This window comes from Lutra lutra, chromosome 3, assembly GCF_902655055.1.
Source record: "Lutra lutra chromosome 3, mLutLut1.2, whole genome shotgun sequence".
Classification (NCBI taxonomy): Eukaryota; Metazoa; Chordata; class Mammalia; order Carnivora; family Mustelidae; genus Lutra; species Lutra lutra.
In genome coordinates, this window is record NC_062280.1 from 93,013,808 (window position 1) to 93,026,747 (window position 12,940).

General features: G+C 38.8%; 1 protein-coding gene and 1 pseudogene across 1 annotated transcript in view; one reads left to right on the top strand and one right to left on the bottom strand.

The window, feature by feature from the left end:
* The window catches only part of LOC125094928 (tigger transposable element-derived protein 1-like), a 35,483-nt pseudogene extending 33,521 nt beyond the window's left edge, over positions 1-1,962 (bottom strand).
* NXPH2 (neurexophilin 2) overlaps positions 1-12,940 on the top strand; it is a 114,970-nt gene that overhangs the window by 74,847 nt on the left and 27,183 nt on the right. The window lies entirely within an intron of this gene.

Genomic DNA, 12,940 nt, shown 5'->3' on the forward strand with positions numbered 1-12,940 from the left:
AAATCGTTCTATAATTTTTACCTTTTTTCCTGTTACAGTTCTCTTGCTTTCACTTATTTTAGCAGCAATATTTTAAGAGACTCATCTGCAAAAAGTTTCTCCAAGCAGTTGACTTAATTTTTACATAATTTTCTTTCCTCACTCATATTTCATCGGTTTATGTAATATTTTATTACATAATTAAAATGACCAATATGACTGACATAAACAAGATGGAGACAAATAGCTGTCTTTCCTACAACTCAAGAGAAGTAGGTGGGTGCCCGAGAAGAGTCCACGAGGGGTGAGCAGTCAGTGTGCTGTGAAGTAGGACTGTAATCAGAGGGAAGTCTCCAGGATGGGTATGGGAATCGAAGGGTGGCTTATGATTGATCAAGTGGAGGCATTTAGTCTAAAAAGGGGCTGAATGGGGCACCTGGGTGGTTCAGTGGGTTAAGCCTCTGCCTTCAGCTCAGGTCATGATCTCAGGGTCCTGAGATCAAGCCCTGAGGGTCCTGAGATCAGGCTCCCTACTTCTTCCTCTCCTTTAGCTGCTTCCCCCTGTTTGTGCTTTCTCACTCACTCTCTCTCTAATAAATAAATAAATAAATAAAATTAAAAAGGGGCTGATTTGCAGATGTCCTCAGCTGTTGGAATATTTATTAGATGGAGAATTCTTCTCTAGGACTCCAGAGAGAGAGTGATAGAGAGAAAGAAAGAAAGAATGAACACAAATCACCAAATAACATTATAGGCAGACAAACTTCAGCTCATACTGGTATGAATTTTAATAGAGAGTTTAAAGATGACACAGGCTGTCTTGGAGATACCTGTCACTAGACATGTTCAAACACAGGCAGGATGACCGTCTGGGCAGCAATGATATAGAACAAATACAGGATAGTGTGGGAAATTCAATTAGATGATGGTAACTTCTCAAGTCATAATGGCAATGCCAGGAAGTCATAACTCAGGACAATCTACTAAAAAGGATTAAGCAGAAGACTTTCCTTGAGCTTTTACATTGCCAAAATAAGGGCAGTCTTAACTGTTCTTGCTTCAGCTTAATTTAAAAAAAAAAAAACTTCTCTTCAAAAGAATGATTATTGTGTCAAGATGCCAGAAAGATAACTAAGAATTTACACGCCTATATGTATACACACGTATGTATGAGTCTACGTGTGTATATATTCTCTTCCAGTATGAGAATTCCATATCTCAAATCAAAGCAAAAGAAACAGAGAAACCGGTCTTCTTAATATTATTAACAATAATTGCTTCCTGGGTAATTTTATATCTCCACTACATGAAGATACATTAAGTGAATTTGTCGTATGAATTTAAAATGACTTACAAATCTGAAAAGACGTATGAAAGTCTAATAAGACTTAATCGTGCTTACTTTCAAAACTATGATTGGGTCCTACTCTGTTGAATAAAATCCACTTGATAGAGTTACAGCTGCCAGAGTATAAATTTTAAAAGCTTAGGCATCCCTTTGTTTTGTTATTAGGAGACAAGACACGACAGCAGCATTATGGTAGTCTCTAACTCTGGACGGTTGTCACATTTTGAGGGATACGATTTGAGCCCCAGTATATCTTCGCTCCATTCCATAATGGACTTTTACTCTACTTCACGGCCAGTGTGTACCTATAAATTTCCAATTTCAAACCCCTTTAAAGCCCATCTATATGGACTGGAAAAGTATCTTCCCATCACACGTGGCTGCACCTGTCTTACTAACTCAGAGCTCTTCATGACGTGATTCATCCCATTTGGATCCTGTAATAAGAAAGGCTGCCCCTCAGCTGCTACTGGTACGGTAGTAGGATTGTGTACAGCCCGCTCGGTTCTGATTGGTGGGCGCTTCCGCTCTGGTCGGTTAGGAACAGTGTGGGACCAGTCGTTAGATCTATTTAGCGGCACCACCTGAGAATCCCCTGAGGGTTGTAAAACCCAGGTGACGCTCTGGCTCCGCATCTCCCTCATTCTGATTTAACTGGTCTGAGGTGACACAAGCTTTCTAGGTCAGTTTTCTCAGACAATCTCTGTAAATGGCCAGTGGTGATTTTTGGCTATTGTTTGTTTTAAGTTCCAATAGATGTATAAAATGAAAAACCATAGGACTGAATGTTGTGATTGAATGTTGTTGCAACATTTGGCTATGAAAGTTTCTAAACACTGAAATGTTTATCTCGGACTGGTAACAGTTTGTGGCTCCTACTTTAAGAAGCACTGATTCTAACCAAGGCTGGCGTAAGGAACCTCAGGTTTTAGAGAGCCTGCCTTGCGGGCCGGCCATTGCCTTCCATGTAACTTCTTATGTATCTGCTTGTATTTTACAGTCCAATAGCCCAAAGAAATGTTCTAGTCAGGACCATTTATTATAAGGAATTGGCTCACATCGTTATGGACGCTGGCAAGCCCCAAGGTCTGCAGGGTGAGGCGGCAAGCTGGAGACCCAGGAGAGACAAAGATGTCTTTCCAATCCAAAGGCCAGCACCCGAGAGACCCGGCAAGAGCCAACATTCCAGTCTAAGTCCGAAGGCAGGAGAAAAGCCAGTGTTCCAGTTCAAAGGGTATCAGCCAGAAAGAATTCTCTCTTACTCATGGGAGGGTCAGCCTTTTCTTTCATTCAGCCCTTCAGTGGACTGGATGAGGTACTCGCATTCGGGAGAGACATCTGCTTTACTCAGTCTACTAATTTAAATGCTAATCTTATCCCAAAACCCTCTTACAGAAATGCCCTGAATGTTTGACCCTATATCTAAGCTCCCTGTGGCTCAGTCAAGTTGACCATAAAATGAACCATCATATTGTGACACATAGGAAAAGCTAGCCCTTTATTAAATATGCTACATCACAGGTATTGTCTAAATCTTTGAGGGACACACGTGCCTCAGATCGGGTTTCACCCGCAGTCAGTTCACGGGGTGTGCGCAAGGGGAACATAGCTAGCATGCTTTCACACCGTTGCAGCATAAGGGAGTACTCGTTGCAATGAAGTCCTATGCAGGGTGATGTGGTAGGAGAGGCCCGTAGCTCCCAGGGCTTCTGCATGTTTGGATTGAAGCCTAACCATGCGTATTTTTTCAAAAGTCTCCCTACCCCACCTTGTTAAATGATAAATAGGAACAGGCACATAACAGATCCCCCGTAAGTACGTGTTTCTCAGTTAGGAGGTTGTCTGCCACTCTTTGGACACCGGCTGCCTCACCCTGCTAAGCACCCATTACGATGCGTATGAAGGATCGCTGTCATCTGTGTTCTGTCCTGTCGGCCCTACTCATATTTGTCACGTCAGATCCCAAACACTGTAACTGAAGGAGAATCCTTGAGATTCCCTTAAAACAGGAGTAACAGTAAAAGCTGCTCTTCACTGAAAACTTGGTGTTGTTAGAACCTGTGCTAGGTTTTGGTCACATACCGCTCACACACCTACCAGGCTGCTTGATAATGACCCCCAGGATCCGACTTTCTGTTGTACTCAAGTGGCCAGGAATAGCTTGCTGTGACACCTCTGCCTTTAAAAGGCACCGGGGACTTATTATTTTAATCCTTGTACAGCCTGATTTATCCCTCCCAACATCTGTCAGCTGTGCTTTGTCTTGAAATTGGTACCGATGCTGCTGCTGATTTTCCAACAGCAGCTGGGAGGCGTTCATTAGTTAGACTCTCAGAGGGTGTGTGGCTGTAATATTTTCTTTTACTAATGATCTCTGAAGCATTAAATATTATGCATCCCATATCTACAGGAAATCTTGAATTTTTATTTCCCTGCTTCAAGATTTGAAGCATTAGGTTTTACTCAATTAGCTAAATTATTAACAACCAAGTCCCTGGGTCCTGGAGATATAAAAGAAAAATGGACTTTTAGTTCCTAGGTTAAATACTTGTTATTTAACACAGGGGAGAGAACATGGCCCATTCTCTCCGGCAGATATAAATAAGAGCTGAGGCACAGTTTTTCTTAAATGATTTCCAAATTAATTTGTCAAAGGAACATCCCTTGATTTAGCTCTCATTAAGCCTGATTTAGCTCTCACTTGCTTTACATTCTATGCTCACAACAGAGGAGAGGTTCTTTTGCCCTCCTAGAGTTTTCTGTCCTACCTTTCGTTGGCCATTGTTAAAGCTCCTATTTGTCTGTGCAAAGATCTTTCTCATTTCTTGTTCTGAGCACCTGGGAACTTGCTTCCCAGGTGGACAAAGGCAACAGCATTTTATACTCTATCTGAAGCTTTGAATATTCTCTGGGAAAGTAATCTATCCCTCTGGCCCCATTGTTACTGCGCCTTCATCATGAGTTTTCACTCCCCAAGTTCATTCATTCATTCATTCAGGTTATTTGGCGCTGCATGGGGGTAGAGTAGAACGGAAACTCAAGAAAAATTTTGAATCATCTGTAATTCTTCTGGGAGTGGATGCTGTGGGTAGGAGCCACGAGACGATATGATGCCAAGGCCATATTTATAATTTTACTCAAGTCAGGACCTGAGTCTGGAATATATTCAAAGATAAAGAAACTGCCTCTGAGAAATCATGATCTGAACCGAAGGCAGCCACTTAACCAACTGAGCCACCCAGGCGACCCCATAAAATAAACAAATAAATCTTAAAAAAAGAGAAAAATATTGATGTGTACTGGAGGCTGAGACATCTTTAAGGAAGGATCTGTGTCTTTCTCATCTCTTTCTCTCTGAAATATTGAAAATCAGTATCACGTAAAGGAAAACACATAGATTGTGGCATTGGACAACCAGGGTCTTAAACGCAGATTCTCATCTCTCCAAACCTCAGTTTCCTCATCAGCACTATGCAGCCAAGTCTTATCTAACCTAAAGACCCTAATTCAGGCTCACAGTAAACGTTCAAGAACTGCTTCTTCTCACTGCTCTGACTCCTGCAATGAGTTTTAAGTAGTGGGTGCTCAGAAACACTAGCAGCTCCTCGAGATGTGCTTCTCCTTCCCCTCGCGGTCATCCCCTGTGCTGTCCATCTTTTGTTCCTGGTCTGTTGTCTTAAACCTGTTCTATTTTCCTTAGGTTGCCTTTTTTTTTTTTTTTTTGTCCTTTCTCGTGTATTTTATACCTTAAGTCTGAGAATTGCACTCAGCTCTGCCAAGCAGTGGGCATTTCCTAGGCTGGCTGATGCCATCCCAGGATAAAGATATCATCGACCTCTATCCAAAACGAGGAATAGCCCACCCCACCCCACTTCCCACCCATGTGGGCCAGCAGATTGCAAATCCTTCAGGAGTTAGATCAGCTAATGAACAGGTAAAATCCTCCCAACTTGACAACAGGACTGTTACCTGCTCTGCTTCCTATTTGATTGCTTTTGTTTTGTTGTGTTTTTTTTTCCCCCAGGAGGGATGATCATGAAAAGTTGTACAATTGAGCCTATTTGCCATATTTACAATTCTTCCTGCCTGTCTTTGCTGCTTTTCTTAAAGCACAGTTCTCTACATTTCTTTCAAACTGCCTCCTTCTTTGAGAGCCAAGGTAACTCTTGCTCGAGGCTCCAGGGGATGAGAACAGATGTGAAATTCTCCTGCAGTTAGGAGATAGCACAACTGCCTTTCAATCGCTGATATGAACCAACAGATAATTAGAGTTTAAAATTAGTATTTTAATGAACCAGTCTTAGCAAATGTAAAGTGAAATCTCCCAGGCTTTCAAGAAGAGAGCAGGAGGGAGGACATTAACGAAGAAGTCCAACAGACGGATGGTCGGCAGGTGCTGGTCTGATAGAGTGTTGAACGTTCCAGTTTTTATGTGCTGCACAAGGCAAGGAAAAGCCCATGTTTAAAGGTGAATGGAAATACCTAAGGAGCAGTGTCAAAGTCAAATCAATCATACATCTGAGGCCTCAGTCCAAGAACTTCAAATTAAATATCAGTGCAAAATCTAGGGAAATAAATTCCTTCTTCATTTAAGCCTAATGTCAAGGTTCTCTTTGTCTCTTTCAGAAATTAATGGCATCATTAAATATTTATGTGGCCTGATACCCAGCAGTAATTGTTAGCAGTATTATAAACCATTTCAGCAAAATAGAAATATGAGAAACCAGATGTTGGTAGGTGAACAGATCATTGAATTGTTAAGGTTTAAATGTCTATAGTGCTAAATATGTATTTTCCTAAGGGTTTGGGTGTTATACCACCTAGTCAAATAAAAGAAAAGGCATAAATCATGTTAAAAATGGTTTGAATGCTGGATTGGAATGCATCCCTGTAGGGGCAATGGAAAGAGCAGGGTTCTGTTTGTGTTGGGGGGCTCACTTGCTTACAGCACTTGGATTAGTTGCTTAAACTCTATGCACCTTGATCTCTCATCCTCAAAATGAGGCTGTTACCCCACTTTGGAAAACGTTGTGGAGATTCCTTAAGAAATTAAAAATAGAGCTACCCTATGACCCTGCAATTGCACTACTGGATATTTACCCCAAAGATACAGATGTAATGAAAAGAAGGGCCACCTATACCCCAATGTTCATAGCAGCAATGGCTACAGTCGCCAAACTGTGGAAAGAACGAAGATGCCCTTCAACAGATGAATGGATAAAGAAGGTGTGGTCCATATATACAATGGAATATTATGCCTCCATCAGAAAGGATGAATACCCAACTATGTATCAACATGGACGGGACTGGAGGAGATTATGCTGAGTGAAGTAAGTCAAGCAGAGAGAGTCAATTATCATATGATTTCACTTACTTGTGGAGCATAAGGAATAACATGGAGGACATTGAGAGATGGAGAGAAGTGAGTTGGAGGAGATCAGAGCGGGAGACGAACCATGAGAGACCGTGGACTCTGAGAAACAAACAGGGTTTTGGAGGGGGGTTGAGGGGGTGGAGTGAGGCTGCTGGTGGATATTAAGGAAGGCACATGTTGCATGGAGCACTGGGTATGGTGCATAAGCAATGGATTTCGGAATACTGAAAAAAAAATTAAATAAAATTTTTTAAAAAGTTAGGCTATTACCATTTGCCTACATGGCTTACTGGGAAGCAGGGAAGATGGAATTCAGTAATGCCCTCCAACAGCACCAGCCCGCATGAGGACGCCCCCACACATGCATGGAACAGTATGGATTATTGCACAGAGTGTGCACTGACAAGACCTACCACAAAAGCTTCAGTTTGTATTTGAATATATTTTGGCCTCCTGTCAAATTTTGGACTAAAGGTTGCCATGAACAAGAAAATACATGAACTTATTTCCACAGCTCCTGCTCTGCACCTCAGCAGGAGACTGACTGGGATCAGTTGGATACTTGTTCCCCCAAAGCTCTAACTGTCTAATCCCTGCAGAAAAGTGCCCCCTTGTGCTGATGTCCATCTTCTATTATCTGCCTTCTCAGAAGCTGGACACAGCAATATCTGCCCTCATTCTCACCTCACCATAGGCTAGCTCCCTTAGCCTACTTCAATCTTGAACCCTATTCATCTGTTCTCCCCGCCATGTTTCTAGGCCAGCTCTCATCCCAGGGACTGGATGCTGCTGGTACAGGAAGTACTTTCTAGATTAGATAAAGCACAAAGCAAAGAGGGGAATATTTGCCCTCTCTTCCTCTGCTCTGTTAAGGATGAGTCTTCCTAATGAACTGTTCACAAGGTGTCAACTGGTAACCCAGGTTGTATTGTTCCTTGATTTCCTCTACTTTCAACAGCTTCCTGGTAGGCCAGCTGATTGGATGAGGAAAAGCACCTTCCTCCCTTCCTCCCAGGGCTATGTGGCAGCACTGGCATTTCAGTAGACTCTTCATCCTTCTGCCCACAAAAGATTGAACTTGCACTTCATTGACAACTGCAGAAGGGAGTTGTGTTCAATCCAATGTTTTCTACATATATGGTTTAAACCTTTTACATATTGTTGAGTGATATGGGAGATTGCTTTATATCATGTGCTTGTATTTATGTACATACACATTCATATATATCTTCAATATTTTTTTTCATTTCTGTTCATTGTAAGTTGCACTTATTTAGCCATCTTGTCCTAGATATTATGCTAAGCATCATAGATACAAATCTAAATTTATTTAATGCCTTATTGTTTTCTGTCCAGACACTGAAGTAGTTTGATTCCCAAAATTTATTGCCCTTTTCCATTTCACCAGACACTAGAAGACTAAAGGATTCTACATTTGATAGCAAACTGCCTGAATGTGTTAATCTTGGTCTGGACATATTTTAACTTCAGAATTTTATTTGGGAGTAGTTGTATTTATACCTATTTATATTGTTGAATATTTTAAAAATATACAAATATATTAAAAATAAGGGGAGAATTGGGTGCCTGGTTGGCTCAGTCAGTTAAGCTTCTGCCTTTGGCTCAGGTCATGATCCCAGGGTCCTGGGATCCATCCCACATTGGGCTCTCTGCACAGCCAGGCTTCTGCTTCTCCCTTTACCCACCCCTTTGCCCCACTCGTGCTCTCTCTTGTGCGCACGTGCACAAATATAAAAAAATAAAATCTTTTAAAAATAATAGGGGGAAAATCATCAGTGACCTTTCTGCCTAGTTGTAACCTTTAAGTATTTTAGGATATTTATTCTAACCTCTGTCCCTTTATTTTTAATATAATATAGTTGAAATAATACCTTATAGACAATTTTGTAGCCATTTTAACTTAACATTATAGAAGTAAGCATTCCCCCACATTATTAAAATCCATATCATTTTTAAATATCAGTTAATAAGCTTTTAAATAAATGTATCAAAATCACTTAGCAATTTTCATAAATTTTTAGAGATTTTGGTTGTGTGTAGTTTATCATAGTATAAATAACACTGTAGTGAACATCATTGTACATACATCACAGTTGTATTTTGAAAGAATTTCCTAAGGCTAATACTTCAGAAGTGCAATTATTACATCAAAAGGATTGAGGAATTTAAAGCTTTGTGTTCATATTGTAAATCACTTTCCAGAAATACTCTGTTAATTTATATTGCCATAACAAAGTAGGGAAAATATCCTTTCCAGCAATAGATATTCTCATTCTAAAAACATAATTTGTTTTCATGCATTTTATATTTGCTGATTTGTTAGTCATAAAAGCATCTGTTCTTTAATTTGTACTTGATTGGTTAGTAATAAGGTTGAATGTTTTATTAAATTGTTAATATTATCCATTTATACTTAATCCAAAGAGAATTATTTTGTCAGTTTATAATTTTTATTTTGTTTTTCTTCAATACTTGCATTTTTAATTTTTTCTGAATTAGAAAAGTAGTACAGATTTACTGTAGAAAATGAAACATAGTGCAACTACATAGAAAAGCACCAAGAATTCATTATCCTGAGACAACCAATTAGCGACTTGGTACATGTCCTGCCGATATTTTTTTTTCTACTCTTGACAGTTTTTTAAATTGAAGTATAGTTGACATATAAAGTTATATGGGTACAATGCGTATAATATAGTGAATTGACAATTCTGTAGATTATTCAGTGCTTACCGTGCTAAGTGTCCTTACCATCTGTCACCATACAGTTCTTATGTCAATATATTGACTATATTCCCTATGCTGCACATTTTATCCTCATGACTTATTTATCACTAGATGTTTGTGCCTCTTAATCCCCTTCACCTATTTCACCCATCCCCCGCCCCCTTGTTCTCTGTATTTATGAATCTATTTCTCTTTTTATTTGTTCATTTGTTCTGTTTTTTAGATACCATATGTAAGTGAAATTATATGGTATTTGGCTTTCTCTGACTTACGTCACTTAGCATGATACACTCTAGGTCCATCCATGTTGTCGTGAATGGTCAGATTTCATTCTTTTTTATTTTTTTTTATTTTTTTTTAAAGATTTTATTTATTTATTTGACAGAGAGAAATCACAAGTAGGCAGAGAGGCAGGCAGAGAGAGAGGAGGAAGCAGGCTCCCTGCTGAGCAGAAAGCCCGATGTGGGGCTCGAACCCAGGACCTGGGATCATGACCTGAGCCGAAGGCAGCAGCTTAACCCACTGAGCCACCCAGGCGCCCCTCATTCTTTTTTATACGGCTGAGTAATATTCTATTGCACATATATACCACATCTTCTTTATCTGTTCATCTATCAGTGGGCATTTCTGTTGCTTTCATACCTTGGCTATTGTAAATAATGCCACAATAAGCAGAGAGGCACATTATGTCTTTTCAAATTACTGGTTTTGTTTTCTTTTGGTAAATATCCAGCAGTGCAATCACTGGATCATATCGTGTTTCTATTTTTTTTTTTTTTAAGATTTTATTTATTTATTTGACAAGTAGGCAGAGAGGCAGGCAGAGAGAGAGAGGAAGGGAAGCAGGCTCCCTGCTGAGCAGAGAGCCCGATGCGGGACTCGATCCCAGGACCCTGGGATCATGACCTGAGCCGAAGGCAGCGGCTTAACCCACTGAGCCACCCAGGCGCCCTCCTGTTTCTATTTTTAATTTTTTGAGGAACCGCCATACTGTTTTCCACAGCGTCTGCACCAATTTACATTCCCACCGATAGTACATGAAGGTTCCCTTTTCTCTACATCCATGCTAGCTTTTGTTCCTTCTTGACTTTTTGATACTAGCCATTCTAACAGGTGTGAAGTAAGATCTCTTTGTGATTTTGATTTGCATTTCCCTGATGATTAGTGATGTTGAGTGTCTTTTCATGTGTCTGTTGGCCATCTGTATGTCTTGTTTGGTCCTGCCATAATTTTTTAATGTGTATATAAACTGGTTTCTTCCAAAAATGGGTCATTTTTTCCCCACTTACTAGCATTTCATTTTTCTTGTTATTAAATGTTCTTTGTTTACATTACTCTAATGGATCCTCATATCAATTACATTTTATTGCTTCCATTAAATGTATACACTGTATATTATTGCCATTATGAATAATGCTATAATTGATAGGCTTGTACATAAACTATGTGCATCATTTCTTTTAAATTTTTAATCAACTTATAGGAGATATGATTTACACATAATAAACTTAACTATTTTTAGAGAACAGTTCTGAGAGTTTTGACAGATATGTACACATGTGTAACTACCACCATAATCAAGGTATAGAACTTTTCCATCACTTTGAAAACTTCTCTCAAGTCCCTTGAAATCAACAACACCACCAATCCCTTGGTCAAATGCAACCTCTGACCTGCCTATAGCTTATTTTGCCTGTTCTAGAATTTCTTATCAATGGAACCATGCAGTGTATATGGACTCATATTTTCTGAGTCAGTAGTTTTTGTTTTTTTTTTTTTTTTGTGCTAAGTGGTATTTCATTGCATGAAATTATCCATTTATATTCCTCCTTGGAGAATTACTTTTTTATCTAATGGTTTTATTTTTTTTATTTTCCATTTGATTATCCATTACATAATCTTTCATATTTGTCCATTATTTGGACATTTGGATTGTTTTCACTTTGGGGTTATTATGAGTAAAGTTGCTATAAATATTTGTGTTTAAGTCTTTGTCTGGATGAACACAGGCATACCACGTTTTATTGTACTTCAGTTTATTGCACTTTACAGATAATTGCATTTATTTATTTTATTTATTTTATTTATTTTTTAACAAATTGAAGGCTTATGGCGACCCTGTGTTGAGCGAATCTCTCGGCACCATTTTTCCAACAGTATTTGATCATTTTGTGTTTCTGCGTCACATTTTGAAAATTCTTGCAGTATTTCAAACCTTTTCATTATTATTATATTAGAATTGCTGCAATCTCATGATAAACCTTTAACAAGTAAGGAATTGTTTCTTATGGATGTGAAAAGAAAGTGGTTTTTTGAGATGGAATCTACTCCTGGGGAAAATGTTGTGACAGTTGCTGAGATGACAACAAAGGATTTAGAATATGACATAAACTTAGTTGCTAAAGGAGTGGGAGAGGTTAAGAGGATCTACTCCGACTTTGAAAGATTCTACAGTGGGTAAAATACCATTAGACAGCTTGCATGCTATGCAGAAATTGCTCATGGAGTAATCAATCAATATGGCCAACTTCACTGTTGTCTTAATTTAAGATATGGACACAGACAGCCCCACCTTCAGCAGCCACAACTGCTGATCAGTTAGCAGCTCTCAATATTGAGGCAAGACCCTCTCTCCACCAGCAAAAAGATTACAACTCGCTGAAAGTTCACATGATGGTTAGCATTTTTTACCCATAAAGTGTTTTCAAATTAAGGTATATACCTTTTTTTGGACATAATGCTTTTGCACACTTGATAGATTACAGTAGAGTATAAAAATCACTTTTTTTCAAACATAACTTTTATATGCACTAGAAAACCAAAAAACTCATTTGACTTGTTTTATTGTGGTATTTGCTTTATTGCAGTGGTCTGGAACCAGACCCACGATATAATCGGGGTATGCCTGCATATTCATTTCTCTTGGATAAATACCTAGGAGTAAAATTGCTGAGTCTTAGTGTAGGTATGTCCTTAACTTTATATGAAACTGTCAGATTGCCTTCCAAAGTTACATTTTACATTTTACTTTCCCAACAGCAATGTACAGGAATTTTAGTGAGTCCACATCTGATACTAATGCTACCATCTGATACTGTCAGTCTTTTTCATTTTGGTCATTCTTGTGGGTATGTAGTGCTATCTCTTGTGGATTTCATTTTAATTTCCCTGAAGACTAAGGAGGTGGAACATTTTAAAAAGAGCATATTGTCCATTTGTGTCTCTGTAGTGAAATACATCTCCTTTTGCTCAACCATTTCCCTTTGTAAAAAATGGAATGTTGGTCTTATTATTGAGTTGAATGGATTCTTTACTACATTCTAGATACGAACCCTTTGTAAGTTAAATGTATTGTGAATATGTTTTCCTAGTCTGTGGCTTGTCTTTCACTTTCTTAACAGCATCTTCCAAAGAACAGATCATATGAATTTTGGTAACATATAATTTAAATTTTTTTCTTTTATACTTTTTGTTTTTTATATCCTAAGAAA